The sequence below is a fragment of the Arachis stenosperma genome, chromosome 5 (genome assembly GCF_014773155.1).
Source record: "Arachis stenosperma cultivar V10309 chromosome 5, arast.V10309.gnm1.PFL2, whole genome shotgun sequence".
NCBI classification, from domain to species: Eukaryota; Viridiplantae; Streptophyta; class Magnoliopsida; order Fabales; family Fabaceae; genus Arachis; species Arachis stenosperma.
Window position 1 is genome coordinate 110,219,910 of NC_080381.1, and position 24,327 is coordinate 110,244,236.

Consider the following 24,327-nt stretch of genomic DNA (forward strand, 5'->3'; position numbering starts at 1 on the left):
TTATGGTGCACGAAATTGTGATCATCAACAATAGCGCCAAAAAAACTTGGTAGCGCTCTCAACGTGAATCACACTTAGTCACAACTCCCCACAACTAACCAGCAAGTGCACTGGGTCGTCCAATTAATACCTTAGGTGAGTAAGGGTCGATCCCACGGAGATTGTTGGTATGAAGCAAGCTATAGTCATCTTGTAAATCTCAGTTAGGCGGATAGTAAATGTTATGGAGTTTTCGAATAATAAATAAAACAGAAAATAAAGATAGAGTTACTCATGTAATTCAATGGTGGGGATTTCAGATAAGTGTGTGTGGAGGTGCTTGTCCCTATTGGATCTCTGCTTTCCTACTGTCTTCCTTCAATCCTTCTTATCCCTTTCCATGGCAAGCTGTATGTAGGGAATCACTGTTGTCAATGGCTACATCCCATCCTCTCAGTGAAAAAGGTCCAAATGCTCTATCACAGCACGGCTAATCATCTGTCGATTCTCGATCATGTTGGAATAGAATCCCTTGATTCTTTTGCGTTTGTCATCACGCCCAACAATCGCGAGTTTGAAGCTCGTCACAGTCATTCAATCCCTGAATCCTACTCGGAATACCATAGACAAGGTTTAGACTTTCCGGATTCTCATGAATGCCGCCATCAATCTAGCTTATACCACGAAGATTCTGATTAAGGAATCCAAGAGATATGCGCCCGGTCTAAAGTAGAACGGAAGTGGTTGTCAGTCACGCATTCATAGGTGAGAATGATGATAAGTGTCACGAATCATCACATTCATCATGTTGAAGTGCAACGAATATCTTAGAAAAGGAATAGCTGAATTGAATAGAAAATAGTAGTAATTACATTAAAACTTGAGGTACAGCAGAGCTCCTCACCCTTAATCTATGGTGTGTAGAAACACCACCGTTGAAAATACATAAGTGATGAAGGTTCAGGCATGGCCGAATGGCCAGCCTCCCAAACGTGATCAGAAGACTGAATGGTCAAAAGAATTTACAATCAAAGACCAATCCAAAGACGTCTAATACAATAGTAAAAAGTTCTATTTATACTAAACTAGCTACTAGGGTTTACAAAAGTAAGTAATTGATGCAGAAATCCACTTTCGGAGCCTACATGGTGTGTGTTTGGGCTGAGCTTCATCTTTACACGAGCTGAGGCTTCTTTTGGAGTTGAATGCCAAGTTGTAACGTGTTTTTGGCGTTCAACTCTGGTTCGTGACGTGTTTCTTGTGTTTGACTCCAGAATGCAGCATGGAACTGGCGTTTAGCGCCGGTTTACGTTGTCAAATCTTGAATAAAGTATGAACTATTATATATTGCTGGAAAGCTCTGGATGTCTACTTTCCAAAGCCATTGAGAACGCGCCATTTGAAATTCTTTAGCTCCAGAAAATCCATTTCGAGTGTAGGAAGGTCAGAATCCAACAACATCAGCAGTCCTTTGTCAGCCTTTTATCAGAGTTTTGCTCAGGTCCTTCAATTTCAGCCAGAAAATACCTGAAATCATAGAAAAACACGCAAACTCATAGTAAAGTCCAAAAATGTGAATTTAGCATAAAAACTAATGAAAACATCCCTAATAGTAGCTAGATCCTTCTAAAAACTACCTAAAAACAATGCCAAAAAGCGTATAAATTATCCGCTCATCACAACACCAAACTTAATTTATTGCTTGTCCCCAAGCAACTGAAAACCAAATAGGATAAAAAGAAGAGAATATACTATAAATTCCAAAATATTAATGAATATTAGTTCTAATTAGATGAGCGGGACTTGTAGCTTTTTGCTTCTGAACAGTTTTGGCATCTCACTTTTTCCTTTGAAGTTCAGAATGATTGGCTTCTATAGGAACTTAGAGTTCAGATAGTGTTAATTGATTCTTCTAGTTAAGTATGTTGATTCTTGAACACAGCTACTTTTATGAGTCTTGGCCATGGCCCTAAGCACTTTGTTTTCCAGTATTACCACCGGATACATAAATGCCACAGACACATTACTGGGTGAACCTTTTCAGATTGTGACTCTGCTTTGCTAAAGTCCCCAGTTAGAGGTGTCCAGAGCTCTTAAGCACACTCTTTTTGCTTTGGATCACGACTTTAACCACTCAGTCTCAAGCTTTTCACTTGGACCTGCATGCCACAAGCACATGGTTAGGGACAGCTTGATTTAGCCGCTTAGGCCTAGATTTTATTTACTTGGGCTCTCCTATCCATTGATGCTCAAAGCCTTGGATCCTTTTTACCCTTGCCTTTTAGTTTTAAGGGCTATTGGCTTTTTCTGCTTGCTTTTTTTTCGCAAGCTTTTGCTTTTTCACTGCTTTTTCTTGCTTCAAGAATCAATTTTCATGATTTTTCAGATTATCAATAACATTCTCTTTGTTCATCATTCTTTCAAGAGCCAATAATTTTAACATTCATAAACAACAAGATCAAAATTATGCACTGTTCAAGCATTCATTCAGAAAACAAAAAGTATTGTCACCACATCAATATAATTAAACTAAATTTAAGGATAATTTCAAAATTCATGTACTTCTTGTTCTTTTGAATTAGAAACATTTTTCATTTAAGAGAGGTGAAGGATTCATGGAATTATTTATAGCCTTAAGACATAGTTACTAAATACTAATGATCATGTAACAGAGACACAAATATAGATGACATAATAAGCATAAAAACTGAAAAACAGAAAAATAAGAACAAGGAATGAATCCACCTTAGTGATGGTGGCGCTTTCTTCTTGAAGAACCAATGATGTTCTTGAGTTCTTCTATGTCTCTTCCTTGCCTTTGTTGCTCCTCCCTCATTGCTCTTTGATCTTCTCTAATTTCATGGAGAATGATGGAGTGCTCTTGATGTTCCACCCTTAATTGATCCATATTGTAACTCAAATCTTCAAGAGAAGTGTTGAGTTGTTCCCAATAGTTATTGGGAGGAAAGTGCATCCCTTGAGGCATCTCCGGGATTTTTTGGTGATGAGCTTCCTCATGCGTCTCTTGGGTTCCATGAGTGGGCTCTCTTGTTTGCTCCATCCTTTTCTTAGTGATGGGCTTATCCTCCTCAATGGGGATGTCTCCTTCTATGATAACTCCAGCTGAGTAACATAAATGGCAAATAAGATGAGGAAAAGCTAGCCTTGCCAAGGTAGAGGGCTTTTCGGCTATTTTGTAGAATTTAAGGGAGATGACTTCATGAACTTCTACTTCCTCTCCATTCATAATGCTATGAATCATGATGGCCCGATCCACAGTAACTTAAGATCGGTTGCTAGTGGGGATGATGGAGCGTTGGATGAACTCCAACCATCCTCTAGCCACAGGCTTGAGGTCCAGTCTTCTTAATTGAACCGGCTTGCCTTTGGAGTCTCTTTTCCATTGGGCTCCTTCAACACATATGTCCCTAAGGACTTGGTCCAACCTTTGATCAAAGTTGACCCTTCTTGTGTAGGGGTGTGCATCTCCTTGCATCATGGGCAAGTTGAATGCCAACCTCACATTTTTCGGACTAAAATCTAAGTATTTTCCCAGAACCATTGTAATATAGTTCTTTGGATTCGGGTTCATACTTTGATCATGGTTCCTAGTGATCCATGCATTGGCATAGAACTCTTGAACCATCAAGATTCCGACTTGTTGAATGGGGTTGGTCAGAACTTCCCAACTTCTTCTTTGAATCTCATGTCGGATCTCCAGAAACTCATTTTTCTTGAGCTTGAAAGGGACCTCAGGGATCACCTTCTTCTTAGCCACAACATCATAGAAGTGGTCTTGATGGGCTTTGGAGATGAATCTCTCCATCTCCCATGACTCGGAGGTGGAAGCTTTTATCTTCCCTTTCCCTTTTCTAGAGGTTTCTCCAGCCTTAGGTGCCATCAATGGTAATAGAAAAACAAAAAGCTTATGCTTTTATCACACCAAACTTAAAATATTGCTCGCCTTCGAGCAAGAGAAGAAAGAAAAGAAGAAGAAGAAGAGAAAATATGGAGGAGAGTGGAGAAAGGTGTATTCGGCCAAGGTATATGAAAGGGAGGTGTTTTGTGTGAAAATTAAGGAGAATAAAGGGGTTTATATAGTGAGGGGAGAGGGAGTATGTTCGGCTATTTAGGGTGGGTTTGGGTGGGAAAGAAAATTTGAATTTTGAAGGTAGGTGGGGTTTATGGGAAAGAGTGGATGGATGTGAGTGGTGAAGGGGGTAATTGGAAAGAGAGATTGAGGTGATTGGTGAAGGGTTTTGGGGAAGAGTGTTTATTAGAAAGAGATGATGAATGTTGAGAAGAGGGGAGAATATGGTAGGTGGGGATCCTGTGGGGTCCACAGATCCTGAGATGATACTGTGGGGTCCATAGATCCTGAGGTGTCAAGGATTTACATCCCTGCACCAATTAGGCATGTACAATGCCTTTGCATGCAATTCTGGCGTTTAAACGCCGAGGTGATGCATGTTCTGGGCGTTCAATGCCCAGCTGCAGCATGTTTCTGGCATTGAACGCCAGTTCCATGCTTGTTTCTGGCGTTCAGCGCCAACTCTCCTCAGGGTATATTCCTGGCATTTAAACGCCAGGATGCTGCTTGTTTCTGGCGTTCAACGCCAGATCCATGCTCTGTTCTGGCGTTGAACACCAGCCAGATGCTCCTTACTGGCGTTTAAACGCCAGTAAGTCCTTCCTCCAGGGTGTGATTTTTCTTTTGCTATTTTTGATTATGTTTTTTTTTATTTTAATATATTTTTTTTTGTGACTCCACATGATCATGAACCTAATAAAACATAAAAGAACAATGAAAATAAAATAAAATTAGATAACTAAAAATTGGGTTGCCTCCCAATAAGCACTTCTTTAATGTCAATAGCTTGACAGTGGGCTCTCATGGAGCCTCACAGGTGATCAGGTCAATGTTGTAGACTCCCAACACCAAACTTAGAGTTTGGATGTGGGGATTCAACACCAAACTTAGAGTTTGATTGTGGGGGCTTTGTTTGACTCTGTACTGAGAGAAGCTTTTCATGCTTCCTCTCCATTGTTAAAGAAGAAGATGCTTGAGCCTTAAACACAAGGTAGTGTCCATTCAATTGAAGGACTAATTCTCCTCTGTTAACATCTATCACAGCTCCTGCTGTGGCTAGGAAAGGTCTTCCAAGGATGATGCATTCATCCTCCTCCTTCCTAGTGTCTAAGATTATGAAATCAGCAGGGATGTAAAGGCCTTCAACCTTTACCAACACGTCCTCTACCAATCCATAAGCTTGTCTTACTGACTTATCTGCCATTTGCAATAAAAATATGGCAGGTTGTACCTCAATGATCCCCAGCTTCTCCATTACAGAGAGTGGCATAAGATTTATGCCTGACCCTAAGTCACACAGAGCTTTCTCAAAGGTCATGGTGCCTATGGTACAGGGTATTACGAATTTGCCAGGATCTTGTCTCTTTTGAGGTAAAGTTTGCTGAACCCAGGTATCTAGTTCACTAATGAGCAAGGGAGGTTCACCTTCCCAAGTCTCATTACCAAATAACTTGGCATTCAGTTTCATGATAGCTCCTAGATATTGAGCAACTTGCTCTCCAGTTACATCTTCATCCTCTTTAGAGGAAGAATAGTCTTCAGAGCTCATGAATGGCAGAAGGAGGTTTAATGGAATCTCTATGGTCTCTATTTGGGCCTCAGATTCCCGTGGGTCCTCAATAGAGAACTCCTTCTTGCTTGAGAGACGTCCCATGAGGTCTTCCTCATTGGGATTCACGTCCTCTCCTTCCTCTCTAGGTTCGGCCATATTGATTATATCAATGGCCTTGTAATCTCTTTTTGGATTTTCTTCAGTATTGCTTGGGAGAGTACTAGGAGGGGTTTCAGTGATTTTCTTACTCAGCTGGCCCACTTGTGCCTCCAGATTTTTGATGGAGGACCTTGTTTCATTCATGAAACTTAAAGTGGCCTTAGACAGATCAGAGACTAAATTTGTTAAGTTAGAGGTATTCTGTTCATAATTCTCTGTCTGTTGCTAAGAAGATGATGGATAAGGCTTGATATTGCTGAGCCTATTTCTTCCACCATTATTAAAGCCTTGTTGAGGCTTTTGTTGATCCTTCCATGAGAAATTTGGATGATTTCTCCATCATGAATTATAGGTGTTTCCATAAGGTTCACCCATATAATTTACCTCTGCCATTGTAGGGTTTTCAGGATCATAAGCTTCTTCTTCAGAAGATGCCTCTTTAGTGCTGTTGGATGCATTTTGCCATCCATTCAGACTTTGAGAAATCATGTTGACTTGATGAGTCAACATTTTGTTCTGAGCCAATATGGCATTCAGAGCATCAATTTCAAGAACTCCCTTCCTTTGAGGCGTCCCATTATTCACAGAATTTCTCTCAGAAGTGTACATGAACTGGTTATTTGCTACCATGTCAATAAGTTCTTGAGCTTCTGCAGGCGTTTTCTTTAGGTGAATGGATCCACCTACAGAATGGTCCAATGACATCTTGGAAAACATGTCAGAAGGACACTTTTTGGTCATCTGCTTGTATCTTTCCCAAGCTTCATAGAGGGATTCACCATCTTTTTGTTTAAAGGTTTGAACATCCACTCTAAGCTTGCTCAGCTTTTGAGGAGGAAAGAATTTACCCAAAAATGCCGTGACCAGCTTATCCCAGGAGTCCAGGCTATCTTTAGGTTGTGAGTCCAACCATGTTCTAACTCTGTCTCTTACAGCAAAAGGGAAAAGCATGAGCCTGTAGACTTCAGGATCTACTCCATTAGTCTTAACAGTATCACAAATCTGTAAGAACTCAGTTAAAAACTGGTAGGGATCTTCTGATGGAAGTCCATGAAACTTGCAGTTCTGTTTCATTAGAGTAACAGTTGAGGTTTCAGCTCAAAATTGTTTGCTCCAATGGCAGGAATTGAGATGCTTCTTCCATCAAATTTGGACGTGGGTTTAGTATAATCACCAAGCATCCTCCTTGCATCATTGTTGTTAGGTTCGGCTGCCATCTCCTTTTCTTGTTCAAAAATTTCAGTAAGGTTGTCTCTGGATTATTGTAATTTAGCTTCTCTTAATTTCCTCTTCAGAGTCCTTTCAGGTTCAGGATCAGCTTCAACAAGAATGCCTTTTTCCTTGTTCCTGCTCATATGAGAAAGAAGAGAACAGAAAAGGAAGAGGAATCCTCTATGTCACAGTAAAGAGGTTCCTTATTATTAGTAGAAGAAGAAAGGGAATAAGAGTGAAGAAGAATGGAGAATCCAAACACAAGGGTGAGGATAGAGGCAGTGATTTGAGATGAAGAGAAGTGTTAGTGAATAAATAAATAAATAGAAGAAGAGGAGAGGAAAGGAATTTTGAAAATAAATTTTGAAAAAGTAGTTAGTGATTTTCGAAAATTAAAGGTGAGATAGAATTAAAATTAAAATTTAAAACAATTAGTTAATTAAAAAGAATTTTGAAAAAGGGATGAGATATTTTCGAAAAGTAGAGAGGGAAAAGTAGTTAGGTGGTTTTGAAAAAGATAAGAAACAAACAAAAAGTTAATTAGTTAGTTGAAAAAGATATTAAAATCAAATTTGAAAAGATAAGAAGATAAGAAGTTAGATAAGATATTTTGAAATCAAATTTTTTTTGAAAAAGATATGATATAAAAGATATGATAAAAAGATATGATAAAAAGATATGGTTGAAAAAGATTTAATTTTTAAAATTAAAATTAATTACTTAACTAACAAGAAACTAAAAGATATGATTCTAGAATTTAAAGATTGAGTCTTTCTTAACAAGAAAATAACAAACTTCAAATTTTTGAATCAATCACATTAATTGTTAGTGTAATTTCAAAAATTATGAAATAAAGATAAAAAAAGATTTTGAAAATCAATTTAAAAGAAATTTTCGAAAATATATATAAAAAAAATGAAAAAGATTTGAGTTTTGAAAAAGTTTTGAAAAGATAAGATTTTTAAAATTGAAATTTTGACTTGACTAACAAGAAAACAACTTATTTTAAAAATTTTTGACCAAGTCAACCCAAAATTTCGAATTTTTGAGAGAAATAAGGAAAAGATATTTTTTTATTTTTGAATTTTTAATGATGAGAGAGAAAAACATAAAAATGACCCAAAACATGAAGATTTTGGATCAAAACACATGATGCGTGCAAGCATACTATGAATGTCAAGATGAACACCAAGAACACTTTGAAGATCATGATGAACATCAAGAACATATTTTTGAAAAATTTTTGATGCAAAGAAAACATGCAAGACACCAAACTTAGAAATCTTTAATGCATGGACGCTATGAATGCAAAAATGCATATGAAAAACAATAAAAGACACAAAACAAGAAAACATCAAGATCAAACAAGAAGACTTACCAAGAACAACTTGAAGATCATGAAGAACACCATGAATGCATGAATTTTCAAAAAATAATGCATAAATTTTTTAAAAACATGCAATTGACACCAAACTTAAAAATTGACTCAAGACTCAAACAAGAAACACAAAATATTTTTGGTTTTTTATGATTTTATGATTTTTTTGGATTTTCTTTTAATTTTTTCGAAAAACATATAGAAAAAAAAAGAAAATAAGAAATCCAAAATTTTTAATAAGAATTTCAGGAATCTTTCAATATTAGCCTAAAGCTCCAGTCCAAGGGTTGGACATGGCTTAATAGCCAGCCAGCTTTAGAAGATATAAATCAGGCATGTAACAACTGATATTCCAATTAACTTGTCTCAATGCTGATGGTTTTGAAGCCTCAATCCAATTGAGTTAGACATGGCTTTACAGCCAGCCAAGCTTCAACATACTTTATGAAACACTAGAATTCATTCTTAAAAATTTTGAATAATTTTTCGAAAACAAAGAAAAAATTTTGAAAAATATTTTTGAAAACTTTTTGAAAAGAAAAATTAAAAGAAAATTACCTAATCTAAGCAACAAGACGAACCGTCAGTTGTCCATACTCGAACAATCCCCGGCAATGGCACCAAAAACTTGGTGCACGAAATTGTGATCATCAACAATGGCACCAAAAAAACTTGGTAGCGCTCTCAACGTGAATCACACTTAGTCACAACTCCGCACAACTAACCAGCAAGTGCACTAGGTCATCCAAGTAATACCTTACGTGAGTAAGGGTCGATCCCACGGAGATTGTTGGTATGAAGCAAGCTATAGTCATCTTGTAAATCTCAGTTAGGCAGATAGTAAATGTTATGGAGTTTTCGAATAATAAATAAAACAGAAAATAAAGATAGAGTTACTCATGTAATTCAATGGTGGAAATTTTAGATAAGTGTGTGTGGAGGTGCTTGTCCCTGTTGGATCTCTGCTTTCCTACTATCTTCCTTCAATCCTTCTTATCCCTTTCCATGGCAAGCTGTATGTAGGGCATCACCGTTGTCAATGACTACATCCCATCCTCTCAGTGAAAAAGGTCCAAATGCTCTGTCACATCATGGCTAATCATCTGTCGGTTCTCGATCATGTTGGAATAGAATCCCTTGATTCTTTTGCGTTTGTCATCACGCCCAACAATCGCGAGTTTGAAGCTCGTCACAGTCATTCAATCCCTAAATCCTACTCGGAATACCACAGACAAGGTTTAGACTTTCCGGATTCTCATGAATGCAACCATCAATCTAGCTTATACCACGAAGATTCTGATTAAGAAATCCAAGAGATATGCGCCCGGTCTAAAGTAGAACGGAAGTGGTTGTCAGTCACGCGTTCATAGGTGAGAAAATGATGAGTGTCACGGATCATCACATTCATCATGTTGAAGTACAACGAATATCTTAGAACAGGAATAGCTGAATTGAATAGAAAATAGTAGTAATTGCATTAAAACTTGAGGTACACCAGAGCTCCACACCCTTAATCTATGGTGTGTAGAAACTCCACCGTTGAAAATACAAAAGTGATGAAGGTTCAGGCATGGCCGAATGGCCAGCCCCCGAAACGTGATCAGAAGACCGAATGGTCAAAAGACTTTACAATCAAAGACCAATCCAAAGACAACTAATACAATAGTAAAAAGTTCTATTTATACTAAACTAGCTACTAGGGTTTACAAAAGTAAGTAATTGATGCAGAAATCTACTTCCGGGGCCCACTTGGTGTGTGTTTGGGCTGAGCTTGATCTTTACACGAGCTGAGGCTTCTTTTGGAGTTGAACGCCAAGTTGTAACGTGTTTTTGGCATTCAACTCTGGTTCGTGACGTGTTTCTGGCGTTTGACTCCAGAATGCAGCATGGAACTGGCGTTGAGTGCCAGTTTACGTCATCAAATATTGAATAAAGTATTGACTATTATATATTGCTGGAAAGCTCTGGATGTCTACTTTCCAACGGCGTTGAGAACGCGCCATTTGGAGTTTTATAGCTCCAGAAAATTTATTTCGAGTTCAGGGAGGTCAGAATCCAATAGCATCAGCAGTTCTTTGTCAACCTTTTATCAGAGTTTTGCTCAGGTCCTTCAATTTCATCCAGAAAATATTTGAAATCACAGAAAAACACACAAACTCATAGTAAAGTCCAGAAATGTGAATTTAGCATAAAAACTAATGAAAATATCCCTAAAAGTAGCTAGATCCTACTAAAAACTTCCTAAAAACAATGCCAAAAAGCGTATAAATTATCCGCTCATTATTTTACTATGCTATGGTTCCTAGCTTACTCTTTTTATTTTCCAATCAAATAAACTATCATATGCTAAAAAGGGTAAACTAAGCTAATTAATCCACTTAATATATAACTAGTAAACTAAGGTGCAAATTAAGCTAAAATATCCAAGATATATACAGCCCAAAGTGCAGAGTGCAAAAGTACAACAAAAGTAAAAGAGAGAAATGTGCAAAAATAAAATACAAAAATGGACAAAATAAGATAAGTGATGAGCGGATAATTTGTACGCTTTTTGGCATTGTTTTTAGTATGTTTTTAGTATGTTCTAGTTAGTTTTTAGTATATTTTTATTAGTTTTTAGTTAAAATTCACTTTTCTGGACTTTACTATGAGTTTGTGTATTTTTCTGTGATTTCAGGTATTTTCTGGCTGAAATTGAGGGACTTGAGCAAAAATTTGATTCAGAGACTGAAAAGGATTGCAGATGCTGTTGGATTCTGACCTCCCTGCACTCGAAGTGGATTTTCTGGAGCTACAGAAACCCAATTGGCGCGCTCTCAACGGCGTTAGAAAGTAAACATTCTGGGCTTTCCAGCAATATATGATAGTCCATACTTTGCCCAAGATTTGATGGCCCAAACCGGCGTTCAAAGTCACCTTCAGAATTCCCAGCGTTAAACGCCGGAACTGGCACCAAAGTGGGAGTTAAACGCCCAAACTGGCACAAAAGCTGGCGTTTAACTCCAAGAAGAGTCTCTACACGAAAATGCTTCAATGCTCAGCCCAAGCACACACCAAGTGGGCCCGGAAGTGGATTTTTATGTCATTTACTCATCTTTGTAATTCTTAAGCTACTAGTTCCCTATAAATAGGACCTTTTACTATTGTATTTGACAATCTTGGTAGCTATCTTTAGTCTTATGCTATCTTAGATCATGGGGCTGGCCTTACGGCCATGCCTAGACCTTGTTCTTATGTATTTTCAACGGTGGAGTTTCTACACACCATAGATTAAGGTGTGGAGCTCTACTGTACCTCGAGTATTAATGCAATTACTATTGTTCTTCTATTCAATTCAGCTTGTTCTTATTCCAAGATATTCATTCGCACTCAAGAACTTGATGAATGTGATGATTATGTGATGCTCATCATCATTCTCACTTATGAACAAGTGACTGACAACCACTTCTGTTCTACAAGCAAACAAGGCTCTAATGTTTATCTCTTGGATTCTTTAACCGGAATCTTCGTGGTATAAGCTAGAATTGATGGCGGCATTCAAGAGAATCCGGAAGGTCTAAACCTTGTCTGTGGTATTCTGAGTAGGATTCAATGATTGAATGACTGTGACGAGCTTCAAACTCGCGATTGTGGGGCGTTAGTGACAGACGCAAAAGAATCACTGGATTCTATTCCGACATGATCGAGAACCGACAGCTGGATAGCCGTGCTGTGACAGGGTGCGTTGAACATTTCCACTGAGAGGACGGGACTGTAGCCATTGACAACGGTGATGCCCAACATACAGCTTGCCATGGAAAGGAGTGAGAAGGATTGGAAGAAGACAGTAGGAAAGCAGAGAGACGGAAGGGACAAAGCATCTCCATTCGCTTATCTGAAGTTCTCACCAATGAATTACATAAGTATCTCTATCCTTATCTTTATGTTTTATTCATACATCATCCATAACCATTTGAGTCTGCCTGACTGAGATTTACAAGGTGACCATAGCTTGCTTCATACCAACAATCTCCGTGGGATCGACCCTTACTCGCGTAAGGTTTATTACTTGGACGACCCAGTGCACTTGCTGGTTAGTTGTGCGAAGTTGTGATGCCATGGTATTGAGCACCAAGTCTTTGGTGCCATTACTAGGGATTATTTGAGTTGTGAAAAGAAGAGATCACAATTTCGTGCACCAAGTTTTTGGCGCCGTTGCCGGGGATTGTTTCGAGTATGGATAACTGACGGTTCATCTTGTTGCTTAGATTAGGTATTTTTCAGAGTTCTTAAGAATGAATTCTAGTGTTTCAAGGTGATGATCTTATCATCACCAAAGCTGATTGATTCTCATCAATTTAGCTCTTGAATGCAATGTCCTGCTGAAGCTTGGCTATCCATGTCTAATTCCTTTAGACTAAAGCTTTAGACTAACATTGCATGATTCCTGGAATTCTCATTAAGAATTTTGATACCTTTATTTTCTTTTCCACTTAATTTTCGAAAAAACCAAAAAAAAAATTACAAAATCATAAAAACCAAAAATATTTTATGTTTCTTGTTGAGTCTAGTGTCAGTAGTATGCAAACTGCTAAGTTTGGTGTCTTGCATGCATTGTATGTTGATTTTAGTTGCATTTTGATTATTCCTCATTATTAAAAATCCAAAAATATTTTTAATTTGTGTCTTTTCAAGTCAATAATACAGGGAACTGAAGATTCAGTACATGCAGCAGAGGAATTATACAGAAAAAGCTGGGCGTTCAAAACGCCCAGTGAAGAAGGAAAAACTGGCGTTTAAACGCCAGCCAGGATACCTGGCTGGGCGTTTAACGCCCAAAAGGGTAGCATTTGGGCGTTAAACGCCAGAATGGATACCATTCTGGGCGTTTAACGCCAGGATGGCACAAGAGGGAAGATTTTGTTTTTAATGCAAATTTTTTTCAAGTTTTCAAAGTTTTTCAAATTCTAATCTTTTTCAAATCATATCTTTTCAATCAAATGTTTTCAAAATCAATTTCTTTCCTTTTTCAAAAATACTTGCTATCAATTAATGATTTGATTCAACATTTCAAGTATGTTGCCTTTTCTGTTGAGAAAGGTTTAATGTTTGAATCATATCTTTTCTTGTTAGCCAAGTCATTAATTTTTAAAATCAAATCTTTTTAAATTGTTTTTCAAATCATATCTTTTTAATCACATCTTTTTCAAAAATAGTTTTCAATCATATCTTTTTGATTTCTAATTTCAAAATCTTTTTCAAAAATCACTTGATTTCTTTCCCACTCTTGGTTTTCGAAAATCAATTAGTATTTTTCAAAATGTTTTTAAATCTTTTACTTAATTTTCGAAAAACTCTTCCTCTCTTCTCACATCCTTCTATTTATGGAGTACCACTCTTCCTCAATGCACAATTTGAACTCTATCTCACTAAGTTCGAATTCTTCTCCCTATTCCTTCTATTTTTTTGTTCCTCTGACACCTCAAGGAATCTCTATACTGTGACATAGAGGATTTCACATTTTCTTATTCTCTTCTCTTTCATATGAGCAGGAGCAAAGACAAAAGCATTCTTGTTGAGGCTGACCCTGAACCTGAAAGGACCTTGAAGCAAAAGCTAAGAGAAGACAAGGCACAACTCTCTGTAGAGGACCTAACAGAAATCTTCAAAGAAGAAGAACCCATGGCAGCCAAAAACAACAACAATGCCAACAATGCAAGGAAGGTGCTGGGTGACTTTACTGCACCTACTCCCGACTTCTATGGGAGAAGCATCTCTATCCCTGCCATTGGAGCAAACAACTTTGAGCTTAAGCCTCAATTAGTTTCTCTAATGCAACAGAATTGCAAGTTCCATGGACTTCCATTGGAAGACCCTCATCAGTTTGAATTCTTGCAAATCTGTGACACTGTCAAGACTAATGGGGTTGACCCTGAGGTCTACAGACTCATGCTATTCCCTTTTGCTGTAAGAGACAGAGCTAGGATATGGTTGGACTCACAACCTAAAGAAAGCCTGAACTCTTGGGAAAAGCTAGTCAATGCCTTCTTAGCAAAGTTCCTTCCACCTCAAAAATTGAGTAAGCTTAGAGTGGAAGTACAAACCTTCAGACAGAAGGAAGGAGAATCCATCTATGAAGCTTGGGAAAGATACAAACAATTGATCAGAAAGTGTCCCTCTGATATGCTTTCTGAATGGAGCATCATAGGTATTTTCTATGATGGTCTGTCTGAACTATCCAAGATGTCTTTGGATAGCTCTGCTGGAGGATCTCTTCATCTGAAGAAGACGCCTACAGAAGCTCAAGAACTAATTGAAATGGTTACAAATAACCAATTCATGTACACTTCTGAAAGGAATCTTGTGAACAGTGGGACAAATCAGAAGAAAGGAGTTCTTGAGATTGATACTCTGAATGCCATACGGGCTCAGAATAAAATATTGACTCAGCAAGTCAATTTGATTTCTCAAAGTCTGTCTGGAATGCAAAATGCACCAAGCAGTACTAAGGATGCTTCATCTGAAGAAGAAGCTTATGATCCTGAGAACCCTTCAATAGAAGAGGTGAATTACATGGGAGAACCCTATGGAAACACCTATAATTCTTCATGGAGAAATCATCCAAATCTCTCATGGAAGGATCAACAGAGACCTCAACAAGGTTTCAATAACAATAATGGTGGAAGAAACAGGTTTAGCAATGGCAAGCCTTTTCCATCATCTTCTCAGCAACAGACAGAGAATTCTAAGCAGAACTACTCTGAGTTAGCCACCATGGTCTCTGATCTAATCAAAACCACTCAAAGTTTCATAACTGAAACAAGGCCCTCCATTAGAAACTTGGAGGCACAAGTGGGACAGCTGAGTAAGAAAATTACTGAACTCCCTCCTAGTACTCTTCCAAGCAATACAGAAGAAAATCCAAAAGAAGAGTGCAAGGCCATCAATATGGCCGAACTTGGAGAGGAGGGAGAGGAAGTGAACGCCACTGAGGAAGACCTCAATGGACGTCCACTGGCCTCCAATGAGTTCCCCAATGAGGAACCATGGGAATCTGAGGCTCACACTGAGACCATAGAGATTCCAATAGATTTACTTCTGCCATTCATGGGCTCTGATGAGTATTCTTCCTCTGAAGAGGATGAGTATGTCACTGAAGAGCAAGTTGCCAAGTACCTTGGAGCAATCATGAAGCTAAATGACAAGTTGTTTGGTAATGAGACTTGGGAGAACGAACCTTCTTTGCTCACCAAAGAACTGGATGACTTGTCTAGGCAGAAATTACCTCAAAAGAGACAAGATCCTGGGAAGTTTTCAATACCTTGTACCATAGGCACCATGACCTTTAAGAAGGCTCTGTGTGACTTAGGGTCAAGTGTAAACCTCATGCCTCTCTCTGTAATGGAGAAGCTATGGATCTTTGAGGTGCAAACTGCAAGAATCTCACTAGAGATGACAGACAATTCAAGAAAACAAGCTTATGGACTTGTAAAGGATGTTCTGGTAAAAGTTGAAGACCATTACATCCCTGCTGATTTCATAGTCCTAGAGACTGGGAAGTGCATGGATGAATCCATTATCCTTGGCAGACCTTTCCTAGCCACAGCAAAGGATGTGATTGATATGGACAGAGGTGAATTGATCATTCAAGTGAATGAAGAATCCCTTGTGTTTAAGGCTCAAGGATATCCCTCTGTCACCATGGAGAGAAAGCATGAAGAGCTTCTCTCAAAACAGAGTCAAACAGAGCCCCCACAGTCAAACTCTAAGTTTGGTGTTGGGAGGCCACAACCAAATTCTAAGTTTGGTGTTGAACCCCCACATTCAAACTCTAAGTTTGGTGTTGGGAGGTTCCAACATTGCTCTGACTATCTGTGAGGCTCCATGAGAGCCCACTGTCAAGCTACTGATATTAAAGAAGCGCTTGTTGGGAGGCAACCCAATGTTATATTTTATCTATTTTTCTTTGTTATTTTATGTTTTCTGTAGGTTGATGATCATAGAAAGTCACAAAATCAATTGAAAAAGCAAAAACAGAATGAAAAAACAGAAAGAAAAGCAGCACACCCTGGAGGAGAACTTGCTGGCGTTTAAACGCCAGTAAGGGTATCAGTTGGGCGTTTAACGCCCAGTCTGGCACCATTCTGGGCGTTTAACGCCAGAAAGGGGCACCAGACTGGCGTTAAATGCCAGAAAAGGGCAGAAAGTTGGTGTTAAACGCCAGAAATGGGCACCAGCTCGGCGTTTAACGACAGAATTGGCATGAAGAGCAATTTTGCTCGCTATTTGGTGCAGGGATGACTTTTCCTTGACACCTCAGGATCTGTGGACCCCACAGGATCCCCACCTACCCCACCACTCTCTCTCTTCTTCACCCATTCACCAATCACCTCAACACCTCTTCCCCAAAAACCCTTCACCTATCAAATCCCATCTTTCTCTTCACCACTCACATCCACCCTTCATAAAACCCCACCTACCTCACCATTCAAATTCAAACCACTTTCCCTCCCAAACCCACCCTTACATGACCGAACCCTACCCCTCTCTCCACCCCTATATAAACCCATCTTCACTCCCTCATTTTCACACACCCTAAACACCACTTCTTCCCCTTTGGCCGACCACAAAGCCATCTCCATCTCCTCTATTTCTTCTTCTTCTACTCTCTTCTTTCTTCTTTTGCTCGAGGACGAGCAAACCTTTTAAGTTTGGTATGGTAAAAGCATTGCTTTTTGTTTTTCCATAACCATTTATGGCATTCAAGGCCGGAAAAACCTCTAGAAAGAGAAAAGGGAAGGCAAAAGCTTCCACCTCCGAGTCATGGGAGATGGAGAGATTCATCTCAAGGGTGCATCAAGACCACTTCTATGAAGTTGTGGCCTTGAAGAAGGTGATCCCCGAGGTCCCTTTCAAACTCAAAAAGAGTGAATATCCGGAGATCCGACATGAGATCCGAAGAAGAGGTTGGCAAGTTCTTACCAACCCCATTCAATAAGTCGGAATCTTAATGGTTCAAGAGTTCTATGCCAATGCATGGATCACCAAGAACCATGATCAAAGTGTGAACCCGGACCCAAAGAATTGGCTTACTATGGTTCGGGGGAAATACTTAGATTTTAATCCAGAAAATGTAAGGTTGGCATTCAACTTGCCCATAATGCAAGGAGATGAACACCCGTACACTAGAAGGGTCAACTTTGATCAAAGGTTGGACCAAGTCCTCACAGTCATTTGTGAAGAGGGCGCCCAATGGAAGAGAGATTCAAGAGGGAAGCCGGTTCAATTGAGAAGGCATGACCTCAAGCCTGTGGCTAGGGGATGGTTGGAGTTTATCCAACGCTCAATCATTCCCACTAGCAACCGGTCCGAAGTTACTCTAGACCGGGCCATCATGATTCATAGCATCATGATTGGAGAAGAAATAGAAGTTCATGAGGTTATAGCCCAAGAACTTTATAAGGTGGCAGACAAGTCCTCTACCTTGGCAGGGTTAGCCTTTCCTCATCACATTTGTCACCTCTGTTATTCTGTTGGAGTTGACATAGAGGGAGACATCCCCATTGATGAGGACAAGCCCATCACTAAGAAAAGGATGGAGCAAACAAGAGATCCCACTCATCATGAAATCCCTGAGATACCTCAAGGGATGCACTTTCCTCCACTAAACTATTGCGAGCAAATCAACACCTCCCTAGGAGAATTAAGTTCCAACATGGGACAACTAAGGGTGGAGCACCAAGAACATTCCATCCTCCTCCATGAAATTAGAGAAGATCAAAGAATCATGAGAGAGGAGCAACAAAGGCAAGGAAGAGACATTGAGGAGCTCAAGCACTCCATAAGATCTTCAAGAGGAAGAACAAGCCGCCATCACTGAGGTGGACCCGTTCTTTAATCTCCTTGTTCTTTATTTTTCTGTTTTTCGAAAATTATGCTCTATGTTTATCTATGTTTGTGTCTTATGATCATTAGTGTCTTTATGTCTATGCCTTAAAGTTATGAATGTCTTATGAATCCATCACCTTTCTTAAATGAAAAAAGTTCTTAATTGAAAAAGAGAAGAATTGCATGAATTTCAGATTTTATAACAGATTAATTATTTTGATGTGGTGGCAATACTTTTGTTTTCTGAATGTATGCTTAAACAGTGCATATGTCTTTTGAATTTGTGGTTCATGAATGTTAAAGTTGTTGGCTCTTGAAAGAATGATGAAAAAGGAGACATGTTACTGAGGATCTGAAAAATCATAAAAATGATTCTTGAAGCAAGAAAAAGCAGTGAATACAAAAAAAAAAAGAAAGAAAAAAAAACGAAAAAAAAGGAGAAAGAGAAAAAGAAAGAAAAAGAAAGAAATAAAGTTGTGATCCAAGGCAAAAAGAGTGTGCTTAAGAACCCTGGACACCTCTAATTGGGGACTCTAGCAAAGCTGAGTCACAATCTGAAAAGGTTCACCCAATTATGTGTCTGTGGCATGTATGTATCCGGTGGTAATACTGGAAGACAGAGTGCTTTGGGCCACGGCCAAGACTCATAAAGTAGCTGTGTTCAAGAATCATCATACTTAACAAGAAAAATCAATAACACTATCTGGATTCTGAGTTCCTAAAGAAGCCAATCATTCTGAATTTCAAAGGATAAAGTGAGATGCCAAAACTGTTCAGAGGCAAAAAGCTAAAAGCCCCGCTCATCTAATAAATACTGATCTTCATAGATGTTTTTGGAGTTTATTGCATATTCTCTTCTTTTTATCTTGTTTGATTTTCAGTTGCTTGAGGACAAGCAACAATTTAAGTTTGGTGTTGTGATGAGCGGATAATTTGTACGCTTTTTGGCATTGTTTTTAGTATGTTTTTAGTATGTTCAAGTTAGCTTTTAGTATATTTTTATTAGTTTTTAGTTAAAATTCACTTTTCTGGACTTTACTGAGTTTGTGTGTTTTTCTGTGATTTCAGGTATTTTCTGGCTGAAATTGAGCAAAAATCTGATTCAGAGACTGAAAAGGACTGCAGATGCTGTTCCATTCTGAACGCCCTGCACTCGAAGTGGATTTTCTGGAGCTACAGAAGCCCAATTGGCGCGCTCTCAATGGCGTTGGAAAGTAGACATTCTGGGCTTTCCAGCAATATATGATAGTACATACTTTGCCCAAGATTTGATGGCCCAAACCAGCGTTCAATGTCACCTTCAGAATTTCCAGCGTTAAACGCCGGCACCAAAGTGGGAGTTAAACGCCCAAACTGGCACAAAAGCTGGCGTTTAACTCCAAGAAGAGTCTCTACACGAAAATGCTTCAATGCTCAGCCCAAGCACACACTAAATGGGCCCGAAAGTGGATTTTTATGTCATTTACTCATCTTTGTAATTCTTAAGCTACTAGTTCCCTATAAATAGGACCTTTTACTATTGTATTTGACAATCTTGGTAGCTATCTTTAGTCTTATGCTATCTTAGATCATGGGGCTGGCCTCACGGCCATGCCTAGACCTTGTTCTTATGTATTTTCAACGGTGGAGTTTCTACACACCATAGATTAAGGTGTGGAGCTCTGCTGTACCTCGAGTATTAATGCAATTACTATTGTTCTTCTATTCAATTCAGCTTGTTCTTATTCTAAGATATTCATTCGCACTCAAGAACTTGATGAATGTGATGATTATGTGACGCTCATCATCATTCTCGCTTATGAACAAGTGACTGACAACCACTTCTGTTCTACAAGCAAACAAGGCTCTAATGTTTATCTCTTGGATTCTTTAACCGGAATCTTCGTGGTATAAGCTAGAATTGATGGCGGCATTCAAGAGAATCCGGAAGGTCTAAACCTTGTCTGTGGTATTCTGAGTAGGATTCAATGATTGAATGACTGTGACGAGCTTCAAACTCGCGATTGTAGGGCGTTAATGACAGACGCAAAAGAATCACTGGATTCTATTCCGACATGATTGAGAACCGACAGCTGGATAGCCGTGCCGTGACAAGGTGCGTTGAACATTTCCACTGAGAGGACGGGACTGTAGCCATTAACAATGGTGATGCCCAACATACAGCTTGCCATGGAAAGGAGTGAGAAGGATTGGAAGAAGACAGTAGAAAAGCAGAGAGACGGAAGGGATAAAGCATCTCCATTCGCTTATCTGAAGTTCTCACCAATGAATTACATAAGTATCTCTATCCTTATCTTTATGTTTTATTCATACATCATCCATAACCATTTGAGTCTGCCTGACTGAGATTTACAAGGTGACCATAGCTTGCTTCATACCAACAATCTCCGTGGGATCGACCCTTACTCGCGTAAGGTTTATTACTTGGACGACCCAGTGCACTTGCTGGTTAGTTGTGCGAAGTTGTGATGCCATGGTATTGAGCACCAAGTCTTTGGGGCCATTACTAGGGATTATTTGAGTTGTGAAAAGAAGAGATCACAATTTCGTGCACCAATAAGAGTCTATAGTGGTTCACCAAAAGAAATATATGCCAGAGATGGCGACCTCTCCACACTTAAATAATAGCATCGTCCTCGATGCTCACTAAAACTGGATGTGAGAAAGTATCATCTCCGGAAGGATGGGCTGCCAGTGTCTCGGTGGTAGGCTGAGGGTCTGCAGTCTCTGTGAGTGTAGGAGGAGCGGTCTGCTGAAGCGGAGGCCCTGTCTGTAAGGGAATGTCCGGATCAGTGGTCTGTAGCTGGTGGTGCTCCTCAGGATGTGGGACAGTGTGCTCGGGTCCTCCCTGCTCAGCTTGGGTAGGTGCCTCCTCCTCATGATCGCTCACATCCTCCTCAGATGTGTCGGAGGGCGTGTCGGGCTCGGAGGGGATGTCGCCACCAGATCGGATCATCAGCTTGAGGTGCTCAGAGCGCCGCTTGTGGCGACGCTCAGACCTCTCATAACGTCGCCTATTGTGATGTTCAGACCTCTCAAAGTGCTGCTGGTGACGGTGCTCCATCTGGTCTAAGCAGTCAAAGAGGCGGTGCACCAGAAAGTATACGGGCTCATGAGCAGGTGGGGGTGCAGTGGGCGGTGCTGGGCCAGTGGAAGCATAAGGAGCAACTGAAGAAGTAGCTGCCTCAGCAGAGTCAGTGAAAAATGGAGGTCGGTAGCCGAATGCCTGAAACTTCCGACTGTGAGGGATGATCTTTCTGTAGTCCACGGCGGGTGGCTTTTCATCAGCAACCTCCCAAGGTACCTCAGCTCGGCGACCCAATTGAGTAATCAGGAATGGAAAGGGAAGGGTGCCTCTAACATGGACTCTGGTCATATAATGCCGGATGAAGCGGGGTAGATATAAGTCCTTACCCGTCATCACACACCAGATGAGGGTAATCATAGCAGCTGGCACCTCCGTCTCATGAGTGCTCGGCATCACGTAGTTACTCAGAATCTGTTGCCATAGCCGAGCGTCATTATTCAGATAAATTTGTCTGATTCCCTTGGGTACCACTGTGCTCTTTCCATGACCCATGGAACAGTAGGATTGGTGCACGAAATTGTGATCACTACTTTGTCCATATTCAAATAATCCCCGGTAATGGCTCCAAAGACTTGGTGCTCAATACCATGGCATAAACACAACTTCGCACAACTAACCAGCAAGTGCACTGGGTCGTCCAAGTAATACCTTACGTGAGTAAGGGTCGATCCCACGGAGATTGTTGCTATGAAGCAAGCTATGGTCATCTTGTAAATCTTAGTCAAGCAGACTCAAATGTATGATGGTGATGAACGAAAATAACATAAAAGGTAAAGATAGAGATACTTATGTAATTCATTGGTAGGAACTTCAGATAAGCGCATGAAGATGCCTTCCCTTCCGTCTCTCTGCTTTCCTACTGTCTTCATCCAATCCTTCTTACTCCTTTCCATGGCAAGCTCGTGTAGGGTTTCACCATTGTCAGTGGCTACCTCCCATCCTCTCAGTGAAAGCGATTGGCATATGCCCTGTCACGGCATAGCGGAATTCAGCTGTAGGTTCTCGGTCAGGCCGGAATAATATCCATTGATACTTTTGCGTCTGTCACTAACGCCCCGCCTGCTAGGAGTTTGAAGCACGTCACAGTCATTCAATCATTGAATCCTACTCAGAATACCACAGACAAGGTTAGACCTTCCGGATTCTCTTGAATGCCGCCATCAGGTCCTGCCTATACCACGAAGACTCTGATCTCACGGAATGGCTGGCTCGTTTGTCAGGCGAGCACTCGGTTGTCAGGCGATCAACCATGCATCGTGTTATCAGGAATCCAAGAGATATTCACTAGAGCTTTGATTGCTTGTAGAACAAGAATGGTTGTCAGTCACCTTGTTCATGAGTGAGAATGATGATGAGTGTCACGGATCATCACATTCATCAAGTTGAAGAACAAGTGATATCTTGGACAAAGAACAAGCGGAATTGAATAGAAGAACAATAGTAATTGCATTAATAATCGAGGTACAGCAGAGCTCCACACCTTAATCTATGGTGTGTAGAAACTCCACCGTTGAAAATACATAAGAACAAGGTCTAGGCATGGCCGTGAGGCCAGCCTCCCAATGAGGGTTCAATCATCAAAACATGATCAAAAGATATTTAAAATACAATAGTAAAAGGTCCTACTTATAGAAAACTAGTAGCCTAAGGTTTACAAAGATGAGTAGAAGACATAAAAATCCACTTCCGGGCCCACTTGGTGTGTGCTTGGGCTGAGCAATGAAGCATTTTCGTGTAGAGACTCTTCTTGGAGTTAAACGCCAGCTTTTATGCCAGTTTGGGCGTTTAACTCCCAATTAGGTGCCAGTTCCGGCGTTTAACGCTGGAATTTCTTGAGGTGACTTTGAACGCCGGTTTGGGCCATCAAATCTTGGGCAAAGTATGGACTATCATATATTGCTGGAAAGCCCAGGATGTCTACTTTCCAACACCGTTGAGAGCGCGCCAATTGGGCTTCTGTAGCTCCAGAAAATCCACTTCGAGTGCAGGGAGGTCAGAATCCAACAGCATCTGCAGTCCTTTTTAGTCTCTGGATCAGATTTTTGCTCAGATCCCTCAATTTCAGCCAGAAAATACCTGAAATCACAGAAAAACACACAAACTCATAGTAAAGTCCAGAAAAGTGAATTTTAACTAAAAACTAATAAAAATATACTAAAAACTAACTAAAAGATACTAAAAACATACTAAAAACAATGCCAAAAAGCGTACAAATTATCCGCTCATCAAGGATCAATGGTGATATCCCATTTCACGGCATCCCTATCAAACCTCATGAATCTCATATCCTCCTCAGCTTTCTGCTAACCATCTGGCTGATCTGATTTAGGTGCAAGCTGGAGGATGTCTTCAATTGCTTCCTCAGTAATCAGAACTTATTTGCGTCTGATCTGTACTGCATCCAGGGATGATAGAAAGTAGTTACAGTAAAATTCTCTGACCCAGGATGAGTTGATCTCTGTCAAGTTTCTCTCCAGGAAGAACCAGCCTCTCTGTTTAATTTGGTCTGAAGTGTAATACTTAAGTTCTTCTGGAATTTTGAGTGTCCTTTCCAGGTACAGGTTCCTGGATGTGGCAAAAACTAGGTACTTCAGCTCACAATATTTGTTTGCAAATTTAATTGGGTCAACCGCAGGTACCAACTGATCAGCTTTTTCCTGTGGGGTAAAGTTCTTCTCCCGCCAGGAATCATCATGTAAGATGCCAAGGATGGAAACAGAGGATTCGCCTCTTTTTCTTTTGCCAGTGGTTACTTTGCCCTTTCCTCTGCTTTGAGAGCCAGATATCCTGAAAGACAGAATTTCCAAGATATAATTGAAGAATGAAAGTAGGAAAACAAGTAGGCAAATAGGATAATAGCAATATAAGCATAAAGGCAAAAGATGAACGAAAGAGGGCTAAAAGCATAAAGTGAGTTGAATATATGATATGTAGAATATTTGTTAATTAGGAAAACAGTAGTCATGCCATTAGTTAGAAAGTTAGAATGGTTAATAAGTTAA

At 39.8% G+C, this 24,327-nt stretch overlaps 2 non-coding genes across 2 annotated transcripts; one reads left to right on the top strand and one right to left on the bottom strand.

Annotated features, from left to right (window-relative positions):
- The first annotated feature begins 6,495 nt into the window (after window positions 1-6,495).
- Window positions 6,496-6,599, top strand: LOC130984765 (small nucleolar RNA R71). Its single transcript, XR_009088676.1, has one exon. It is a non-coding gene; the product is annotated as a small nucleolar RNA R71 (small nucleolar RNA).
- Window positions 6,600-14,430: 7,831 nt separating this feature from the next.
- On the bottom strand, window positions 14,431-14,538 carry LOC130984301 (small nucleolar RNA R71). Its single transcript, XR_009088244.1, has one exon. It is a non-coding gene; the product is annotated as a small nucleolar RNA R71 (small nucleolar RNA).
- Between the last annotated feature and the right edge of the window lie 9,789 nt (window positions 14,539-24,327).